Raw genomic sequence first — 22,657 nt, 5'->3', positions numbered from 1 at the left:
GGTCTCGAACCTAAGAAACTGGTAAAATAACAACCGGTGGTGGCCATTTTGTAAAATGGCCGCCATTTTGGCCACAGAACAATTCTGCGATGGCCCTATATAGTCTGGATGCAGAACTGGAATTTTACCCGAGGTGTGTTTTGGAGTACATACACAATTTTATTGCAGATTCTGGTGACATAGACTATACTAAACTCAAATCCGAGTGATGCCACTTTGTCACACTTGCCAATTTTTTTTAGGAGCAAAATTCAAAATGGCCGCCATCAAAACTGTTTTTTGGCCGTAACTCGGCCAAAAATCGAGATATGAACCCAATTTCAGTGGCAAACCCTATGTTTTGGGGGTCAAGGAATACACTGATATGTTTAAATAAACCATACAACTCATAATAATAGTCTATATTGTAATTTTTCTATTTAGATATTATATTTTGACTGAAAAAATATCGACCGAACTATTTGCAGCTATAACTATGCCCAACATCTATATGAACCTGATTTAAGTGGTAAACAGTATATTGTATTGTATTGTAACAGTATATTGTATTGTATTGTATATCTTTATTTCCAACAGTACAGTTGAGTAATACAATGATTAGGTAACTACAAACTATAATTAATTATATTAACACATAACCAAATAAACGTAATAAGCAAGGTTTACACAAATTCAAATCCAAAAAGGGGTCTGTACATGCTATCAACTATGAATACACTGATTGGTTGCTGATGAACTTCTTTCATTCTGCTTTCACTCAATCTTTCTTTCACTCAATCTCACATACAAGACAGCTGCATAAATCAAATGACTGGTGTTCACTCAAGTTCCACAGCGTCGCTTGCTGATACAGACTTTGTTTGGTCGTTCTGACATTCCTCCATACCATGGCAGCCACAGAAGAATGAACAGGAGAGCCTGGTGGCAGAGCAATTACATCTATTCGTTGCACAGGGTCGCACTGAGCTGCAATCACACCTGATCATCTTGAGAACATTATCAGGAGCTCTGATGACATCTGGAGGCAGAGACACAGGGAGCAACATGCTCGACACTTCTTCATGTGACCATCCATGACTCGTTGGATCGATCAATGGTGGGTCTGGATCTAATGCAGGCCGACATATTGCTGCCTGCAAGTGCGCCCTGAGAACGTGTTGGATGAAAGCCACAGTGGTTGGTGGTAGAGTTTTTAACTCTGGTGCTGATGTCAGCTTCTTCTTCGTCATCTTTAAAGACCAGACATCAAATCGAATAGCTGACATGTCTTCTGTTTCCTGGGATCCATAGCAAGCAGCAAAGAAGGCAGTTGCTTCAGATATGACATCTGGTAATTCTGCATCAAGATCACCAAGATAATTTAATTGACGACCATCTTTGAGGTGTTTCACAATTGTGCCTTTTCCAATACCCCACAGGTAGGCAACTGTGTCACATCCAGACACCACATGTGCTGCCAGAACTTGGGTGACAATATGTGCATGCTTCTGCACTGTCGCCTTGATGTCAACAGACGATCTGTCACGACTTGTACCAGCCATCACAAGGTTGCATGCCAGTTCCTTCAGTTGGTAAAAATGCAACAGCAATATGAATACATCTGTGTCGTCTGAAATTACCCGGATACTCGGAACTCCTCATGAGGCTAGAAGGACCATTTGTTGTACCATAATAACATCGGCTTCTTCGTGAGTGGTTCTTTGGTCAGGCCTCTCTACTATTTGGTATTCTGCAATTTCCATAGGTATTGGGTTTAGGTCCAGTTAATATGAGCTTTGTGTTGGAAGAAAATGCTTCAGGATGGTCTTTGATGTAGCTGCAAATGATATTTATTAACTCGACTTTGTTGTCTGTCACTGTCAAAACGATCTTTTGTGCAGGGAGTGGCGTCGTCAGATTCAGCTGGTGTCATTGACTGGCATCTTTGCCTGCACGAGCGGTTCGCGTGACTTTCTTGATGCTGTTGTCATAATACCGGTCAAAGACCAAATACGTATCACATATCTTCAGCTTATCTCTCAAATAAGAAAGAAGATTCTGCACATAGTCCTCTACTGTTCCTTTCGATGGCCATTAAATCACCCACAGCATAGCACAACCATCTACAATGATTGCTCCATCAGCTGGAAACATTCTGTCAGACACCTCTACCTGCAATTTCTGCTTCAAGACTGCTTTCGATTTTGTGATTTGCATGTCATCGTTATCTTCAAACATAGAAGGCGGTACTGGGGCGAGCTCAAACTTCAGGATATCTTTCAGGTTGATGTCCCTCACTGCCTGAAGGCCCAACACTCTTGAATATATGAGCCCCGTGTCCTCTACAGCTGTTTGTCCGACCTTTATCTGCTTTCGGGACACTGCCATCGTGACTACTTGTTTGCTGAGCGGCTTGTTGAAGCTGTCTGGCCATTGCTCCTCATACTCCTTCATCTGCTTGACTCCTATGCCAACAGAAATGTCAGTGTTGACAATGTTTGGACTCATTCTTACAGTTACAATGTTCACAAGCCAATCTGGGTGATTCTCTGGTTGTAGAGGGTCAATACATGTGGCCAATCTTTCTCGTAGGTTCTGTCTGTCACTGAAATCGGGTTCATATCTCAATTTTTGGCCGAGTTACGGCCAAAAAACGGTTTTGATGGTGGCCAATTTGAATTTTGCTCGAAAAAAACATTGCTCAAGCGTGACAAAGTGGCATCACTCAGATTTGACTTTAGTATAGTCTATGTTACCAGAATCTGCAATAAAATTGTGTTTGTACTCCAAAACACACTTTAGCCAATGGCTGCCAGACATGCTAAATATCTTCCTTCGGGCATGATCTAACAGTGTGCCAAAGCTCATGCTTGAATCAGCAAAGGCACAATTCCCCCAAATATCTCACCTATGATGCAGTGACAAACCCAAATACAGGTGTGGTGTCACCTGTTTAATCATACGGAATAGGATCGCGCCCTTTCTATCAAGTAATCGGATTGGTTGCGAGTGCAGGATTCGCACGTGCACACAGTACACCGACATTTGGAGGATTTTTACAGAATGTCGACACATGAAGCATTTCTTCGTTGTGTGAAGTCGACAGGAAAACATTTTGGTGATAAATTTCCCAAGAAGTCACCACAAACAATTTTACCCGAAACAAACGGAAGATTACAACGAATAACTCACGTCACGTGCATCCTTGATGGGTGTACCAACATGGTGGTGGTGGTCATCTGACATGAGTGATTCATTTAATTTCTGTTTCAAAAGTTCCACTAATCAAGACCGGAAGAGGTAAGCAATAGTACGATGTAAAAGAGAGAGTTGTAAGGAAGCTAGCGAGGCCTCGTGAATGACCCGAACCCCAACAAAGCACCACTTTCGGGACCAAAGTAGGGACCACTCTACATTGACGTCATTGTTAATCATTTATCCGCAGTTTCCCCACCGAGAAGGTGAAGGAGGTTATGTTTTTACCCCTTTCTGTTTGTCTGTCCATTTGTTACTTGGCGAAATCTTCCATTTTGTCAAGTATGTTGGTCTGTTCCGTTTGTTATGTTGCCAAAACGAAGTTTTTGCAAGATATGTTCATCAGCTTGTATGTTTTTTTTTTTTTGCTTTTTTTTTGTTTGTCTGTAATCACGTATAAAAAATTCTGCAGAGCACAGTTATCATTGGAAATTTTTGTAACTTCGCATATCAGAGGCCTATAGAGGTCCCTTTCAGAGCACAAAATTTTGAAGGTCAAGGTCAAAGGTCAAGGTCACTTTGTCGCAAATCAGGGGAGTTGACAAAACCCTTATTTTTTGAGTCATTTTGATCGGATCGTCTTCAAACTTCATGGGAATATAGTTCATGGTCTGGCGCTCAGCTGATTAATTTTTGGTGGCGATTGGCCTTGACCTTTATGGTTACCCCCTCATGTCAAACATATTTGACCCCAAGGTCAAATTTTCAAGTTTTAGGAACCATATCATGAAGTACCTCAAATTGAACACCTCGATGAGTGCTTTCTAGATATGTCAAGCTTGAGACATTATGACGTCATTTGGTGACGTTATGAGGCAAACGCATATTTTTCATGGTTACTCTGTTGAACGATTCTCATCAGAATCTCTCGAAGGCAGATATTCCTCAAGGAGTCGCTCCTGGTGGATAGCAGCTCTGTTCATCTCAGTGTGACCTTAAAGAAGTCACACGTGGTCACCTTTTGGCAAGATACGGGTCACCCTGCGGGTGACATTGGTTTATTGGTTTGTTTGTTTGTCCGGTCGTCTGCAGCCCAAACGGCTGGAACAGTCGTTCTTACATTTTTACACCTGATAGGCAATCCGCCTGAGACGGTCCGCATCCATACCCCGTCTTAATCAGACTAAACGTTACGACGTGACGTCACACAACGTGAAAACACATTTTTGGACATAACTCAGTGACCGGAAGTCGTAGTGACTTCCTGTTGACACCAAAACAAACTTCAATGGAATATCTAAATGTTTTAAAATGCATGTTAGTACAAATTATGGACCTTTTTCGCAAGCGTATGACGTCAACGTTTTCAGCTATTGGCGTGATTTAAAAAAAATTCTATTCGTTCTTCAGATCACAATTCTTCACCGATTTGGATTAAATTTTAACAGCTGATAGAAATCCACAGTGCAAAAAGATGTGTGACTTTTGGTGATGTTCAAGATCAGGATCTGGATTCTGCATAACTTTATATTATCGCCCATTATAAACCAATGGGGAATTTTGTGAATTACACATGGCTATTTCTCAAACAGCTTTGCACTTGTTATATTGAAACTTGTACTGTCTATTTATGCATGTAATATTAACATGTGTACAAATTTTGATCGAAATTGACCCAAGGTCAAGGTCAGCGTCACCCAAAACATGAAAAACACACATAAAATACATATTTTTGTTTTACAACATATTTCAAACCTGATAACGGGATCGTAAAGCTGGTTGAAAAGCAATGTTCCTGGGTATTTTCAAATATTTTCTACGATCAGAATGAAGGCAACAAGCACCGATGATAAGTTGTTGAATGCCACATGGTGGCTTTAAATGAGTTGTGAAAATTTTCAATCTGCTGCCGTTACCATGACAACACGCGCCTGATAATTGTTATTTGCGACGTCGCGTCATTTTATTAATGTACGAACAAATAAACACCACACATTCCATGACATTACAGCTTGCACCACCACACGGAAAGGTCAACTAATTCGCCAAGTGTCGTGCTAAGCACGATTTTTCATGGGTTTGTTTGTGAAGTGTGTGGTGAAAATCCAGATCCGGCTACGATAAAAATTTTAAGCGATTCTTCACCATAAAGAGAGAGGGCCAAAAACGAGATAGTTCTGTATCGCAAGATATTTCAGGGATGTATTGGGTCCGATATGTTCTCGTGGATCAGGAATTAGGCCAAAAAAAAAAAAAAACGTTGCATTGGCGTAACCCGCCCGACCCTAAAAATTCCGCCGACCCTACGTTTTTTTTTTTTGTTTTTTTGCTGTCGAAAAATTTTGCCGACCCTATTTTATTGCTATTTTTGTTGTTTTGCTATCGTTTTCAAGTATCTTCGATCGATTTGCTATCGATCGCGATCGCAAAAACCCGGAAGTGTTTCGGACAGAACCCGCCGACAAAAAGGGTGGTACTCGAGCCGGGGGAGATTTTGGGAGGGATTTATTAAGAAAAAAAAAAAAAAAAAAAGATCCCGACCGACCTACCCTATTTTTCAGTGACCCGTTACGCCAATGCAACATTTTTTTTTTTTGGCCATACGTGGTGGAGGTGTGTGCTCCACCGAGTGCCCTTCTGCGCCAATGGGAAGGGAATGGTTTTACGTTTACACAAAGGAATGAATCACATCACCATGGTGATGATACAACGTAGAGTATTTAATGTAACAACAGCACAGCACACGATAAGAGCCACCACGATAAGATACATGGCACGGCCAGAATACCGGCCAACCGCAGGTCATAACATATATATATATATATATATATATATATATATATATATATATATATATATATATATATATATATATATATATATATATATATACATACATACATACAGGTAGTCGTCGACTTACGACTGTTCGACTGTTCGACCACGATCACTTTACGACAAGAATGCTACTAATAAGCCAATTGAAAAACGTTGAGATTGGAAAACGAAGAGCAGGAGGAACAGTGGGAGAGAAAACAACAACTATACGAGTGTGAAATTGAACAACTAAAACGGAGAGCGAGATTGGAGTCAACGGAGATTGAGGAGCTCCAGAGGGAGAACGAACAGCGAATGGGGCTCAGAGAGGAAGAACGACTCAAATGGGAAGGAAAAAGGAACCAGGAAGAGACAGAAATAATGAACAAGGAGAGAAAATGTATGGAGACGCGGGAGACAGAAAAAATAGAGGAGAGACTGCATGATAATGACGGGGTTAGAGACGCGCGCACACACACACACACACACACACACACACACACACACACACACACACACACACACACACACACACACACACACACACACACACGGAGTTAGTGGAGGATAATGGGGGGCTGGCGGACTGTGTGGGGACCCGGTGCGAGCAGTTGGATAGCCTTCGGGAACGGAGGGAGCCGCTATGCTCCCTTGAAGCGAGTCACGACCAGGTGGGTTCGGTCGTGCTTCGCGGAGTTGAGGGGACGGGTGCTGTGGACAGGTGCACGGAGAGCTTGGGGGGTATGGAGGCCCCGGAAACCCTTGTGATGGCACTGATCCCCAGTGTGGTTGTCCCGGTGTGTGTGGTGCAAGGTGTGGAAGCGACCCCATGTGTGAGTGGTTTGGTGGCGAGTGTGCCGGAGTGCGTGCTTCCCAGCGCGCCATGTGTGAGTGAAACACCGCGGGTGAGTGCCCCCACGTGTGTGAGTAAGGCACGGTGCGTGAGTGAGCGGCCGAGTGTAAGGAGGGAGACAGCGTGTGTAAGGTATGTGAGGGAGATGACGGTGGGCATGTCTGAACATGCAGCCGCGTCTCCTGGTGTGAATGTGATGGAGTGGTGTGTGAGTGTCGTAACACGCAGGTGTGCGTGGGTTGAATGGTGACGACAACGGCGACAGAGAGACAAAAGCCGAGTAGCGGCCATAGCTATTTTGGAAACCGTGCCGGGTTTACCCAGCAGCGAGCGCGAGGTCCGTGCTGTGCAACGCACGAGGCCGCCGCGTCCTCGCTTGCGGGAGTGAAACCTGGTCCGGAAACGCCAGCAGTAGATTTGCCGATCCCGCGGACGGGCAAAGTTTAGGCAGGATTTCAAATTTGGACCGGATGGGTTCTCCACATGGGCGGGTGTATTAAGCTCCAACGGGCAGAGCACATGTGTTCACGTGGGGAACCCCTCGAGACGTGAGGCTTGTGGTTTTTTTATGTGCCGGGTGACGTCATGGCTGCGTGTATGGTTGGAATCCGGCAGGAGGGTGAATCCCTGCCGGATGGTACCGTCCAAGAGGGACGAGGGACGCGAACAGCTGCCGTGACGTCACGCCAAAGGTGCGTGGCTGTGAATTGCCGCGCTGGTGCGCAGGTTGTGAGTTACCGCGCTGGTGCTGCGCAATAAAAAAAAAGCAAGCCTCGCTTTCGGGTGAACAGGATTCCTGGGCAAGGGGTGGATGATCCCTTGGCCAGGGCACAGGATGGAACTAGCTCGGGGGAAGGGTTAGCTTAGCTAGACCGGCTTCATGGGACAGGGGTAAGTCCTCATGGGGCCCATGGAATGGATTAGTTAGAGGATTTTAGTTGAGATTTCGGTTGGGAAAGTGATTTTAGGATTTGGAGACAGTGACTGACAGTGAATGTGTAGAGGGGACGTAGCTTAGCTACGTAGTGTTAAATGGAACGTGCTGTAGTTTAAGGGACGACGTGGGAGCACGAGTTAGTTTGGAGATTTAGTGAGCAGGATGGCAGAGTTCAGCGTTGTGTGTGTGTGTGTGTGTGTGTGTGTGTGTGTGTGTGTGTGTGTGTGTGTGTGTGTGTGTGTGTGTGTTGATGAATTGTGAGGTGAGTACATGATGAGTGAGTGAGGCCAGCGGGTCTGTGTGAGTGGAGCGAATGTGGAATGCATGGTGCGATGAGTGATTGGGGGGAGGAGTGACTCCCGCCCAAGGGACCCCGGGGTCAGTGTAGAGTGAGTTGGGGGGGTAGTCAAATTGACAAAATGGAGGTCGTTTTGCTGTTGGTGGGAGTGTAGGCTCGATACCCATTTGGAGGGGTGCAGGAGCCCTGTTGATGGGCTGGGAACGTGGCTGCGAAAGGTGAGTATCGCTGAGTGGGTACCCCGGGCACCAGGCTAGTCGGCCGTGGTCGGCCAAGAGCCCATGGGGGGCCGGGATAGCATCGTGGGCATGGGTGCGCCCGCATGGTGCGGGGGCCCGGGGCGCCGTTAGCCGCGTGAGCAGTGTTGTGGGCACGGGTGACCCTCGGAAAGGGGCCCGGGAAGCCAGCCTGCCACGTGAGCGTTTCAGGGGAGTCGCCAGGGAGGGCACTCCCCGGTGTTTTGGGAGCTGGTAGGCTCGGAGGCAGCGTAGTGCCCGGGGGGTGCCATAGCTGGAGAATCGGCAGAGGGTCGTGCCTGCCAAGGGGAGTCACGTGTCCCAGCCATGAGACCTTGTGAGGGCACGGGAAGAAAATTGGGGGGGGGGGCAATGCCCGAAATTGTGAGGACACCAACACAGGCGACGGGAATCTGGGTTGTTAGAACCAATAGTTTAAGCACGAGGCGCTTGTTGAAAACCCGGGGTAGTTTAAGAGTTAATGGTTAGGGTAGATTAGGAAGTGTACCCCTCCGCACCATCCATCCCCTCGCTCTCGTTGTGGGCCGCTGGACCCACTTTGGGTGAGATCGCTGAAGTCTGGGGAGGCCATCCTGAGGCTTCGTAGGGCCTTGACACAGGACGCTAGCTTTCCCTCAGTCCCCTCCAGGAAGGGAACGTAGGGGTTGGGAGTAGGCTAGGGGACGATAGGTTAGCCGAACAAGGACAGTAAAGGGGGTTCGGGGACGATTTATAGTGGGGAAGTGAAAATAAAAACAACAAAAAGATAAGTTGGGGCTAAATTGGTTTTGACAAATTAAGGGAGTGGGTATAGACATTGACAGGCAAAGGTGATAGGTGGGAGGGAGACAGTAGGTTGGTCCGAGCCTGCCTTCCGAGTGGCCAGCACCACCGCACTCCCTCCACCAACCTCCACTGACAGGCAAAGGCTGGCCAGTTCATCTGCTGGCTGTGTTGCTTCAAGGCCTGTGCTGGCCAGTTCATCTGCCAGCTGTTTTTACTGCAAGGCCTGTGCCGGCCAGTTCGTCTGCCGTCTGTGTTTGCCTGCAACGGCCTTGTTCTGCAGGCTGTGTTTGCCTGCTCACCTTTGCCATGCCATGCCCACTGCCCTCATCTACTTTTTGCCCCCGGTCAATTTTGCTTTGCCCCCTCCCCCCTTGTTCATTGCCATGTGCGCCAGGATCAGAAAGCAACAGTTTGCAAGCTGCAAGAACTGTCCTGTTGGCAGCTACAACATGGGCCTGCAGTGGCGGCCCGTGCACCGGTTTTCTTTTGACGTTTGTTTTGCTCCCTGCAGAGTCCATTGATCTGCAGAGGCCATGGTTTAGTGTAAATTATAAGGTTAAGATGTACTGTACATATGAGTGCGCCCCCGGCATGTCTGTCTTGCGCCGGCAATTTTATTTAAGTCGTCTGAGTGAGTGGGTTTGTTTAGTTAGTTACTCAGCCCTCAGGTTATTTATTTTGGGGACACAAATACCATGAATGTCGCACTCAGGGATCCGAAGGTAAAACATACGAGGGGAGAACTACACATGATGGCACACGAGAATTTGACAACTCGGGACGAGTCTGTAAAAAGGGGAGGGGGTAGTGTTACGGCTGTGGAAATTCGCAAACCACCATTCAGGTCCCGTAGGTGAGATAACTCTAAGTAGATGTGTAATTAGCCCCAAACCCGTTGTTTAGAGGGAATTTATGTGATTCATTCGGGTTGAGTTTGGCGTTTTTCTGTTCTATCTTTATTTTGAATCAACTGCCATAACCATCAAACCACCACCAAAAACCCTCCACCACCCTCCACCTCTCTCCTTCTACGGACATTCCCGCCCCACCTGTGAACACTGAGCGTCGGGCTGTCTTGGGCTCGTTCAAGATACGCACCGAGCCGCGAGTGCAAGTAGCGGCCTTTCCGAGGGAAAATTCGGATCAGGAATGCTACACGCCACTTCTGATCCGTCCAATCAGCAAGCGCGGAGCGGCTTGACCTCGCCTCCAGGCGCTTCCGTGTGAAATCGAAATATGCAAATTCGAGGATCAGGGGAGGTTCACGCCCACTTTTCCTCCATCCAATGGGTGAGCGTGGCTCCGCCCCCGAGCTCACCCTGATCCGGAAATTTGCATATGGGTTCTCCTGCCGGCCTATAAAGCGCCGAGCGCAAGGCGAATCGTGGCAGAGAGTTTTGAAGGCAGAGAGTTTTGAAGGCAGAGAGTTTTGAAAGCAGAGAGTTTTGGCAGTGAAGTCGGGTTGGAGAGCGGAGTGGAGTCGGGAGGCGAAGGTGTCAAGGTGGCTTCTGCAGTCGGCTGAGGATAATTGTGGGAGGAGGCCAAGGAGCTCGTGTCCGAGGCAGGGAAGACGGCGGTCGGCGACGAGGTGGCGGTGGGATCGCTCGTCGCGGGACTTTCCCCCTTTCCCCCGCACTGAGATAGTGCAAAAAGGGGGTCCTGTTCCCACCCCACTCCAAGCGGTGCCAACGAAACCCGCGAAGGAGCACGAAGTCGGGGCACCGCCGGGCAGCCACATTTGCGGCTCGTCACGAGGACGCGGGTAGGACTTCCCCCCCCCCCCCGGTCTCGCGGACCTGGCCGCTCCTGCAGGTCCCGCGCAAATATTGGCCTACAGGCCCGTCTGCCCCCTTGCCTATGAGGGTGGCTTCTTTCCTTTGCTTTTGAGTAAATTTGCCGTCTGTGAAGTAAAACTGTATAAGTGTTGCCGTGTGTTCGCGTATTCGGTCGTAGCTCTGCATTGTTGTTTTTGTTTTAAATTGATATATGTGCATTCTGACTGTTTGACTGGATATGTGTGCTTTTCGTGGGCTGGGTAATAAATGTGCATTATGTTGAATTGTTCCCCGTTTCGCTGCGTCCTTTCCTTCATTTGAATCTCCATCTTGCTTCACGTAAAGGGTTCGTAGTGGGCTTAATACGCCCGATAATTAATCGGAACCGTCGAGGCCGACGATAACACCGCTCAGTTATCCCGATAGCTAAATGGACCGCTTAAGCGGTTTGTGTCCGGAGTCGACCTGCGGCGAGGTACGATCGCCCGGTTTACCATCCGCGTGGGTACTTTGGTAGGTCGAGTTTGGCGAGCAACCCTATCCTACGCGGGTGGCCAATTGGCATGATCGTGGTGAGGTCGAAAGGCCCACCCGTGACTGGCTCCGGGTGATAGTTCCCGGAGGGTCATGACAGAATTGTCCGTCCGGTGGGCGAGGCGGCCGATCGCACGCCGGCGGGCGCAAATTCGCAACAATATGTATATAAAACATGTTAACATTGAAATAAACATGTAAAATATATATCAGCATGTTAACATTGAAATAAGCATGTAAAATATATGTAAAGCATGTTAACATTGAAATAAACATGTAAAATATATGTAAAGCATGTTAACATTGAAATAAACACATAAAATATATGTAAAGCATGTTAACATTGAAATAAACGTGTAAAATATATGTAAAGCATGTTAACATTGAAATAAATCAATGTCACCCGCAGGGTGACCCGTATCTTGCCAAAAGGTGACCACGTGTGACTTCTTTAAGGTCACACTGAGGTGAACAGAGCTGCTATCCACCAGGGGCGACTCCTTGAGGAATATCTGCCCACAAGAGATTCCGATGAAAATCGTTCTACAGAGTAACCATGAAAAATATGTGTTTGCCTCATAACGTCACTAAATAACGTCACCAAAACGTCACCTCATAACGTCACCAAAACGTCACCAAATGTCTCAAGCTTGACATATCCAGAAAGCACTCATCGAGGTGTTCAATTTGAGGTACTACACGATATGGTTCCTAAAACTTGAAAATTTGACCTTGGGGTCAAATATGTTTGACCTCAGGTGCTAACCATGAAGGTCAAGGCCAATCGCCACTAAAAACTAATCAGCTGAGCGCCAGACCATATATGACATTCCCATAAAGTTTGGAGATGATTCGATTAAAATTACTCAAAAAATAAGGGTTTCGTCGACTCCCCTGATTTTCAACAAAGTGACCTTGACCTTTGACCTTGACCTTGAACATTTTATGCGCTGAAAGGGACCTCTATAGGCCTCTGATATGCGAAGTTACAAAAATTTCCAACGATAACTGTGCTCTGCAGAGTGATTTATACGTGATTACAGACAAAAAAAAAACAAAAAAAACATGAAGGTCAAGGCCAATCGCCACCAAAAATTAATCAGCTGAGCGCCAGACCATGAACTATATTCACATGAAGTTTGAAGACGATCCGATCAAAATTACTCAAAAAAAATAAGGGTTTCGTCGACTCCCCTGATTTGCGCCAAAGTGACCTTGACCTTCAGAATTTTGTGCATGAAAGGGACCTCTATAGGCCTCTGATATGCGAAGTTACAAAAATTTCCGATGATAACTGTGCTCTGCAAAATTTTTTATACGTGATTACAGACAAAAAAAAACAAAAAAAAAAACATACAAGCTGACTAACATATCTTGCAAAAACTTCGTTTTGGCAAGATAATAAACATGTAAAATATATATAAAGCATGTTAACATTGAAATCAACATGTGAAATATAAAAAAGCATGTTAACATTGAAATAAACAAGTAATATATATATATATATATATATATATATATATATATATATATATATATATATATATATATATATATATATATATATAAAGCATGTTAACACTGAAATTAACATGTAAAATCTATGTAAAGCATGTTAACATTGAAATAAACATGTAAAATATATATAAAGCATGTTAACATTGAAATAAACATAAAGCATGTTAACATTGAAATAAACATGCAAGATATATATATAAAGCATGTTAACATTGAAATAAACATGTAAAATATATATAAAGCATGTTAACATTGAAACAAACATGTAAAGTATATGTAAAGGAAGTTACCATTAAAATAAACATGTAAAATATATATAAAGCATGCTATCATTGAAATAAACATGTAAAAATATATAAAGCATGTTAACATTGAAATACACTTGCAAATACATATATAAAGCATGTTAACATTGAAATAAACATGTGGGACCTGACCCACAGGACAAAACATGCAGACACAGGACAATATTGTCAGGTCAGGTCAGATCTGTGAGCTGCTACATGTACCATGTAAACCTGTACTCACCTGTTCCATGGTCGGGTTGTCTGCGACTAAACTGTCTCCCCCACCAGGTTTTCTGGTGAGGAGGGTGTTTGGATATGGACACCCAGCAAGATTAAAAACAAAACCTTTCAAAGGGTGGAGGAGCTCCTTGTGAGCCAACGGCCATCCATATCTAGTGCCCAACTGTGTCTGCAAACGTGCTCCTGCAGTTGGGTTACTTTTTCATTAAGAGGTTGGTGGCAGGATTTGCACTCCGGCCACCATAAAACCCTTCATTCCGCAAAACACAAAATTCAAAAAAATCTGAAAACCCACTCCGTGGGAGTACCTCTTGTGCAGCTTCCCTTCGCAGGGCAGCTCACCGGATGATGGGATCGGGGCAAAGCCTTCGGGACCCCCAATCGTTGATGAAAGGAGGGAAACCACGGGGATAACTTCCCTGGGTCAGATTGCGGGAGAGTGTGTCAGAGTGGTGCTGAGGTGTCGTCCACCAGACGGCGGTCTCCTTGGGTTCGCCTGAGGCAGTCCCTTCGGGTGGGTGCCTGGAATGTCCTATCCCAAAGAGAGGATGATCACCTGTCTCTGTTATCATCTGAGCTCAAGCGTTTGGACATCGGTATTGCAGCTCTCTCTGAGGTTCGGAGACCGGATTGCGGCGAGATAATGGTGGATCGTTACACCTACTATTGGTCTGGTCGCTCTGATCGTTACCATACTCAAGGAGTTGCTGTCGCTGTGTCCAATAAGCTGACCCCAATGATAATTGAGGTAACACCGGTTCACGAGCGTATTATGAGACTAAGGATTCGTCACTCCTTAGGTGTCATTTGCCTGGTCTCAGTCTATGCTCCGACTGAGGAGAGTGACCTCACCGTGAAGGACACAATCTACGCCATGCTCGAGTCTGTGGTTGATCAGTGCCCCAGACGAGATACACTTCTAGTCTTGGGGGATCTCAATGCATTGCCTGGAACTGATAGGGATGGTTATGAGACATGTGTTGGTCCACATGGGTCAGGAACTATGAACCAGAATTGCACTAAGTTCCTTGACTTTGCAAGAAGTCATGGACTTGGAGTGGCTGGTTCATGTTTTCAGCACCCACAAGCTCATCGCTCGACTTGTTATTCCAACGCTGGCGGTGTGGCAAAGGAGATTGACCATGTCCTCGATGAGGGTCGCTGGAGGATGATCCAGAACTGCAGGGTCTACCGGAGTGCTCAGTTCCTCAATACTGACCACAGGCTTGTTGTAGCAACTCTAAAGCTGCACCTTAAATCCTGGAGAATGGTACCATCCCAGCCAGGCTGGATGTTGGCAAGCTCAAGGAAGAGAGAGGGAGCAGCTGAGGAGTTTGCGAACAGGCTGAGTGGACATTTGGGATGTCTGTGAGCTTTGGGGGGGTCCTGAAGAGTTATGGAGTACCTTCAAAACCACCGTCCTTGATGTTGCCGGTGGATGTCTTGGAACTCACCGCAGGGCAAAGAAGAATTTTGTCTCTCAAGAGACACTGGATACCATTGACCAGAGTCGCAGGGCCAGGCTGAATCACAGAGCTGAGCTGTTCAGGGAGCTGAGGCGTAAAACTGTACGTGCACTAAGGGTCGACAAGGAGGCCTATGTGCGAGGAATCTGTGAGGGGGTAGAGCATCACCTGTGGACAGGTGATTCTCGTCCCGCTTACAGGGGAATTCGCGCATTGCGTTCATCCAAGTCCATCCCTCGGAGCACTGCAGTTAGAGCAGAGAGTGGTAGGCTCTTGACAGAGGAGTCTGAAGTGAAGGCCCGCTGGGCCGGTTACTTTGAGCGGTTGTCCCAGGCTGATCCACCAGCTGTCGAGTTGGACGTCAAGGGTGTTAAAATACCTGTTGCTGACCCTCCAATCAACTGTGGTCCACCTTCGCTTGTGGAAACACGGGCTGCGGTGAACCGGTTGAAACGGCGTAAAGCTCCAGGGATCTGTGGCATCCATGCTGAACTTCTCAAGGCTAGTGGAAATGCTGCACTCGTGTCGTTGCATGCAGTTTGTGCTCTGCCTGGAACACAGGCATCATCCCAACTGATTGGAAGAGGGGCCTTGTTGTCCTCCGGAAAGGGAAGGGTGATCGCCAAGACTGCAACAACTACCGAGGGGTGACGCTAGTCTCAGTGTCGGGCAAGGTCTTTGCTCGGATAATTCTTGATAGGGTTCGCCACCATCTGCTTGAGCACCAGCATCCAGAGCAGTCAGGCTTTACACCAAAGAGGTCAACGATTGACCGTATCCTTGCTCTTCGTGTCCTCACCGAACGCAGACGGGAGTTTCGGCAGGGGCTGCTTGCAGCCTATGTTGATCTCTGTAAAGCGTTCGATTCAGTGAATCGGGATGCCCTCTGGAGGATTCTTGGTCTTCGTGGAGTGCCACCAAAACTGATCGATCTGACGTCTGAACTCTACTCTGGTACTGAGAGTGCTGTGAAGTGTGGTGGTACCATCTCTGACTTATTTCCAGTTGTTACTAGAGTTCGTCAGGGGTGTGTAATGGCCCCCACACTTTTCAGCACTTGTATGGACTGGATTTTAGGGAGGATGTCGGAAAGATCAAGCTGCGGTGCATCGTTTGGGAATGTCAAGTTCTCGGACCTTTATTTCGCAGATGATGCAGTCATCTTTGCGGAGACTTTAGAAATCCTTTTGGGGGCCCTCGAGGTGCTGAATGAGGAGTCGGAGCCGCTGAGGTTTCGGGTTTCTTGGGTAAAAAAACTAAGATCCAGGCTTTCAATGACATCTTGGATGCTGCTCTCCTGTCTGTGTCTGTTTGTGGTGAGGATGTTGAGGTCGTGGAGAGATTCACTTACCTTGGCAGTGATATTCATGTCTCTGCTGGCTCTGAGTCAGAGGTCAATAGACGTCTGGGTCGGGCCTGGGGAGTCATGGATTCACTGGATCATGGGGTGTGGCGCTGCCGGTACCTGTGCGGGAGGACGAAAGTCCGATTCTTCAGGTCCTTGGTGCTTCCAGTCTTGCTCTGTGGATGCGAGACTTGGACTCTGACCAAGGATCTGAGACGGAGACTTAATTCCTTTGGTACCAGGTCTCTTCGGAAAATCCTTGGCTATCGCTGGTCAGATTTTGTGTCCAACGAGCAGTGGCTGAGAGAGACTCGGATGAGACTTGTTACCTGCATGATCCGTGAGCATCAGTTGCGGCTGTATGGACATGTGGCTCGTTTTCCTGACGCTGATCCTGCTCACCAGATTCTCTCCGCGAGGGAGTCTCGTTCGTGGAGGAGGCCAATGTGCCGACCACATTCCTCATGGTTGCAGCAGGTTGACCAGCATCTCAAGGAGATGGTGATGGGCCTGGCATCTGCCTGGCGGAAGGCCAGACGGAGGCACCTGGAGTCCCGGCGGAAAGTGGACGCAGCGACGCGCTGTTCTGGCACATGCTCCCATACCTGACCTAACATTGAAATAAACATGTAAAATATATATATGAAGCATGTTAACATTGAAATAAACATGTAAAATATATATATAAACCATGTTAACATTGAAATAAACATGTAAAATATATATAAGGCATGTTAACATTGAAATAAACATGTAAAATATTTATAAAGCATCTTAACATTGAAATGAACATGTAAAATATTTATAAAGCATGTTAACATTGAAATGAACATGTAAAATATATATAAAGCATGTTAACATTGAAATAAACATGTAAAATATATATATAAAGCATGTTAACATTGATATAAACATGTAAAATATATATATAAAGCATGTTAACATTGATATAAACATGTACAATATATATATATATACATATATATATATATATATATATATATATATATATATATATATATATTGCATGTTAACATTGAAATAAACATGTAAAACTTGTATGAAGCATGTTAACATTGAAATAAATCAATGTCACCCGCAGGGTGACCCGTATCTTGCCAAAAAGTGAACACGTGTGACTTCTTTAAGGTCACACTGAGGTGAACAGAGCTGCTATCCACCAGGAGCGACTCCTTGAGGAATATCTGCCTACGAGAGATTCCGATGAGAATCGTTCTACAGAGTAACCATGAAAAATATGCTTTTGCCTCATAACGTCACCAAATGACGTCATGACGTCTCAAGCTTGACATATCTAGAAAGCACTCATCGAGGTGTTCAATTTGAGGTACTTCACGATATGGTTCCTAAAACTTGAAAATTTGACCTTGGGGTCAAATATGTTTGACCTGAGGCGCTAACCATGAAGGTCAAGGCCAATCGCCACCAAAAATTAATCAGCTGAGCGCCAGACCATGAACTATATTCCCATGAAGTTTGAAGACGATCCGATCAAAATTACTCAAAAAATAAGGGTTTCTTCGACTCCCCTGATTTGCGACAAAGTGACCTTGACCTTTGACCTTGACCTTCAAAATTTTATGCGCTGAAAGGGACCTCTATAGGCCTCTGATATGCGAAGTTCCAAAAATTTCAAATGATAACTGTGCTCTGCAGAGTGATTTATACGTGATTGCAGACCAAAAAAAAAACAAAAAAACATATGAAGGTCAAGGCCAATCGCCACCAAAATTTAATCAGCGAAGGCGCCAGACCATGAACTATATTCCCATGAAGTTTGAAGACGATCCAATCAAAATTACTCAAAAAATAAGGGTTTCGTTGACTCCCCTGATTTGCGCCAAAGTGACCTTGACCTTTGACCTTGACCTTCAAAAATTTGTGCACTGAAAGGGACCTCTATAGGCCTCTGATATGCGAAGTTACAAAAATTTCCGATGATAACTGTGGTCTGCAGAATTTTGTATTCGTGATTACAGACAAACAAACAAACAAACAAAAAAAAACATGCAAGCTGACTAACATATCTTGCAAAAACTTCGTTTTGGCAAGATAATAAACATGGAAAATATTGTTACGGCTGTGGAAATTCGCAATACACTATTAAGGGACCTTCGATCAGTTATGACGCTAAGTTTATGTGCAGATAGTTCCCCACCGTTGTTTAAAGGGTTTCGTGTGATTCATCGGGCTGCGACGCTTTGAGATCGCCGTTTTTCTGTTCTATCGTTATTTTGGACCGTCCGCAGACTTCAAACGAAAGCACCGTGAAAGGCCTACAACAGCGCGCGAGTTTTCCCACTTTTTTGCGGCGCCGGGGGCTGATGGGAGATGCTGCGAGAGCTCGCCGGCGATTGGTGGATACGGGGTCGAGGCGCGCACGAGAGGAGAGTGCCGGAGAGGGCTCGCCGACCATCACCCCTCGACGGGGCAGGTAACCTGCTACGGCCTCGCGGGACCCGTTCGGTCTCCCAGGTCCCGTGTCATAAAGACCCAAGTGGTCCAGCCTGACCCCCTTGTCTGTGAGGGGGTCTTTTCTTTCCATTTCCTGTTGCTTTTGTATGACTGCTGTGGTGCCGTGTCCCTATAAGTTATACCTGTGTAAGTAATTGTACATTCTCATTGTAGTCGGTGGTATTGCTTTCTGTTCGCTTTTCTTGTATATTGCATGATTGCTTGCTTGTGTTGTGTGTGCAATATGTGTTTTGTAATAAATGTCCTTGTGTGTTAATATCCTTGTTAATGTCCTTGTGTAATAAACAGGTTAAATAGTTGTATCCCGTTCGTCGTCTTTTTCCCCATTGAAAGTGCCATCTTGAATCGCGGAATAAATCAGTAGTGGGTTTTGAACACCCGGGTAAAGAAGAGAATCTGATCCGTTGAGGTCGGCGATAACACCGCTCGGTTATCACTGAAGCGCGGAACGGATCGCTTCAGCGGTTCATGTCTTTGGCCGACCTGCGGCGAGGTACGATCGCCTGGTCGACTACTCGCGCAGGTACTTAGGTAGGTCGAATTTGGCGAGCAACCCTATCCTGCGCGGGTGCGCAATTGGCATGATCGTGGTGAGGTTAAACCCCCACCCGTGACTGGCTCCTGGCGGTAGTTACAGGAGGGTCACGACTGAATTGTCCGTCCGGTGGGCGACGCGGTTGCGATTGGAGTTACGCAATCGATCGCACGCCGGGCAGGCCAGAATTCGTAACAATACATATAAAGCATGTTAACATTGAAATAAACATGTATATATATATATATATATATATATATATATATATATATATATATATATATATATATATATATATATATATATATATATATATATATATATTGTTACGGATTCGCGCCCGCCGGCGTGCGGACGGCCACGTAACTCGAATCGCGGCACGTCGCCCACCGGACGGACAATCCAGTCGTGACCCTCTCGGACTAACGCCGGGAACCAGTCACGGGTGGACCTTTTGGTCTCACCGCGATCGAGCCAATCGGCCCCCGCGTGGGATAGGGTTGCTCGCCAAATTCGACCTACCTAAGTACCCACACGAAGGGTAGACCGGGCGATCGCACCTCGCCGCAGGTCGACTTCGGACACGGGCCATTTAAGCGACCCGTTCCGTACTATCGGGATAACCGAGCGGTGTTATCATCGGCCTCGACGGTTCGATTAATTATCGGGCGTATTCAGCCCACTACCAACCCTTTACGTGAAGCAAGATGAGGATTCAATGAGAGAAATGACGAAGCGAAGCGGGAAACAGTTCAACATAAAGCACATTTATTCGCGATGAACGGAAAGCACACATATACAATTCCACCAAAAGCACATAAAAAAGAAGACAAAAAGCAAATGCGACAATGCAGATCTAATACCGATTACGCGAGCACACGGCAACACTTATACAATTTTACTTCACAGACGGCGCCGACAACACACATTCCCAAAGCAAAAGAAAAGAGAACCACCCTCCAGGATGAGGGGGTAGGCGGGCCTGGGGCCGAGACCGTGTCGGGCCTACCCGTCTGGTGATGAGACGCGGAGCGGCGGTGGTGCCTCAACTCCGCGGGCCTCGCGGACAGTGTCTGGTAGGGGGTGGGAAGGGGGCCCCCTTGGTCGCACTATCTCAGCGCGGGGGGAAACAGGAGGGGTTGCTGATGCTCGGGGAAAGGAGGATTTTTACTCTGTCTCGGGTCCCGCGACGAGCGTCTCCACCTCGACCAGGTCGCGCCGTCGGCCTCCCTGGTGTGCAGCTCTCGGCACCGACGCGAGCACCCCCTCGTCTGCCTTCGCCGCCGCCGCCTCTCCACAGCTCCGTCCTCTTCGCTCCGACTCCAACTCCGAACTCTTCCTCCTGCGAACTTCCCAACTGCACTCAACTCCAACGCACACGACGACCCTTTTCTGACGAACGCAGCCGCTTATATAAGCCCCGTGGCTTCGCCTTTGACCCCCTGCCTTCGACCTTTCACCTCGCTCCCCATTGGCCCGAGAAAAAGTGGGCGTGAATGCATTTTGATCCATGAATTTGCATATAGCGACCGCCCTCCAAGGCCCTGGAGGCGGGGCCAAATCGCCCCTTGCTCACCGATTGGACGGAACAAAAGTGGGCGTGAGTCGTTTTTGATCCGTTTTTGGAGCGGAAAGTCCGTGGTTTTGTACACGCTGTTCGGCGCGCGCCCTGCACGAGTCCAATACCGGTACCTACAAGCGGCGCAAGAACGGTGGCGATGCGACGGTTGCGAGGTGTGACGGTAAAGGTCGTGGCTGTTGTGGTGAAGTGGCGTTGTGGTGGGTGGTTGATGTTGTGACGACTGTTGAGACGTGGTTGGTGGTGGTAATAATGGCGGTTGGTCCAAAATAAAGATAGCAAAAGAAAAACGGCTATCCTGAAGAGTCGCAGCACGCATGAATGACATTTATTCCCTCTAGACAACGGGTTTGGGCCTAACTACACATATACTTACCGAGATATCTCACCTAAGGGACCTGAATGGTGGTTTGCGAATTTGGTCAACCACAACACTACCCCCTCCCCTTTTTACAGACTCGTCCCGAGTCGTCAAATTTTCGTGTGCCATCATGTGTAGTTTTTCCCCTAGTACATTTTACCTACGGATCCCTGAGTGCGACATTCATGGTATTCGTGTCCCCAAAATAAATAACCTGAGGGCTGCGTAACTACCTAAACAAACTCACTCACACGGACGACTTAAATAAAATTGCCGGCGCTAGGACAGACATGCCGGGGGCGCACTCATATTTACAGTACATCTTAACCTTAACTTACAAATTTTACACTAAACCATGGCCCAGGATCAATGAACTCTGCAAAAGAAAAGCAGTTAGCAGGGAGCCAGGCTGCTCGCATGCAGTCTCTGGCTCAAAACAATGCAGGTGACAGGGAACGTGGCTGGCTGCTCACACGCAGTCCAAGGCCTTCCCTTTTGAACTGAACGCAGTGAACCACAACGGTGCATGGGCTGCACAAACGTAGTCTCCGTGCCAGCTCAAGTGGCACACGCAATGAGCACAACGAATGGATGGATGAACACAAACACGGTGCACGGGCCGCCACTGAAGGCACGTGTTGTAGCTGCCAACAGGGCAGTTCTCGCAGCTTGCAAACTGTTGCCTTGATCCTGGCGCACATGGCAATGAACAGGGGGCCAAAGCAAAAATTGAACGGGGCTGGTGAACATGGGCAGTGGGCATGGCATGGCAAAGGTGCAGGCAACACAGCCCGCAGAAGAAGGCCGCTGCAGGCAAACACAGCCGGCAGACGAACTGGCCGGCACAGGCCTTGAAGAAAAACAGCCAGCAGATGAACTGGCCGGCACAGGCCTTGCAGCACAGCAGCTGCAGACGATCCAGCCGGCACAGGCCTTGCAGCACAGCAGCTGCAGATGAAGTGGGCCGGCCTTTGCCTTGCAGCAACGCAGCCAACAGATGAAGCTGGCCAGCCTTTGCCGTTCCGTGGAGGTTGGTGGAGGGAGTGCGGTGGTGCTGGCCACTTGGAAGGCGGGCTCGGACCTACCTACCTGTCTCCCTCCCACCTATCGCCTTTGCCTGTCACTGTACATATCCACTCCCTTAATTTGTCAAACCCCAATTTAGCACCAACTTATTTTTTTTTATTATTTTTATTTTTTACTTCCCCCTATAAATCGTCCCCTAACCCCCTTTATCGTCCTTGTTCGGCTAACCTATCCTGCCACCTAGCCTACTCCTAACCCCTACGTTCCCTTCCCGGAGGGGAATAAGGGAGAGCTAGCGTCCTTTGTCGAGGCCCAACGAAGCCTCAGAATGGCCTCCCCAGAGTTCAGTGATCTATAACCAAAGTGGGTCCAGCGTCCCACAACGAGAGCGAGG

General features: G+C 47.1%; 1 protein-coding gene across 5 annotated transcripts in view; it reads right to left on the bottom strand.

The window, feature by feature from the left end:
- The window catches only part of LOC147011202 (solute carrier family 2, facilitated glucose transporter member 5-like), a 176,360-nt gene that overhangs the window by 40,360 nt on the left and 113,343 nt on the right, over positions 1-22,657 (bottom strand). The gene's annotated exons all lie outside the window — the stretch shown is intronic.

This window comes from Eptatretus burgeri, chromosome 16 (genome assembly GCF_056783735.1).
Source record: "Eptatretus burgeri isolate ZD-2024b chromosome 16, Ebu_testis_v1, whole genome shotgun sequence".
NCBI classification, from domain to species: Eukaryota; Metazoa; Chordata; class Myxini; order Myxiniformes; family Myxinidae; genus Eptatretus; species Eptatretus burgeri.
This window is presented reverse-complemented; position numbering and strand designations above follow the sequence as displayed.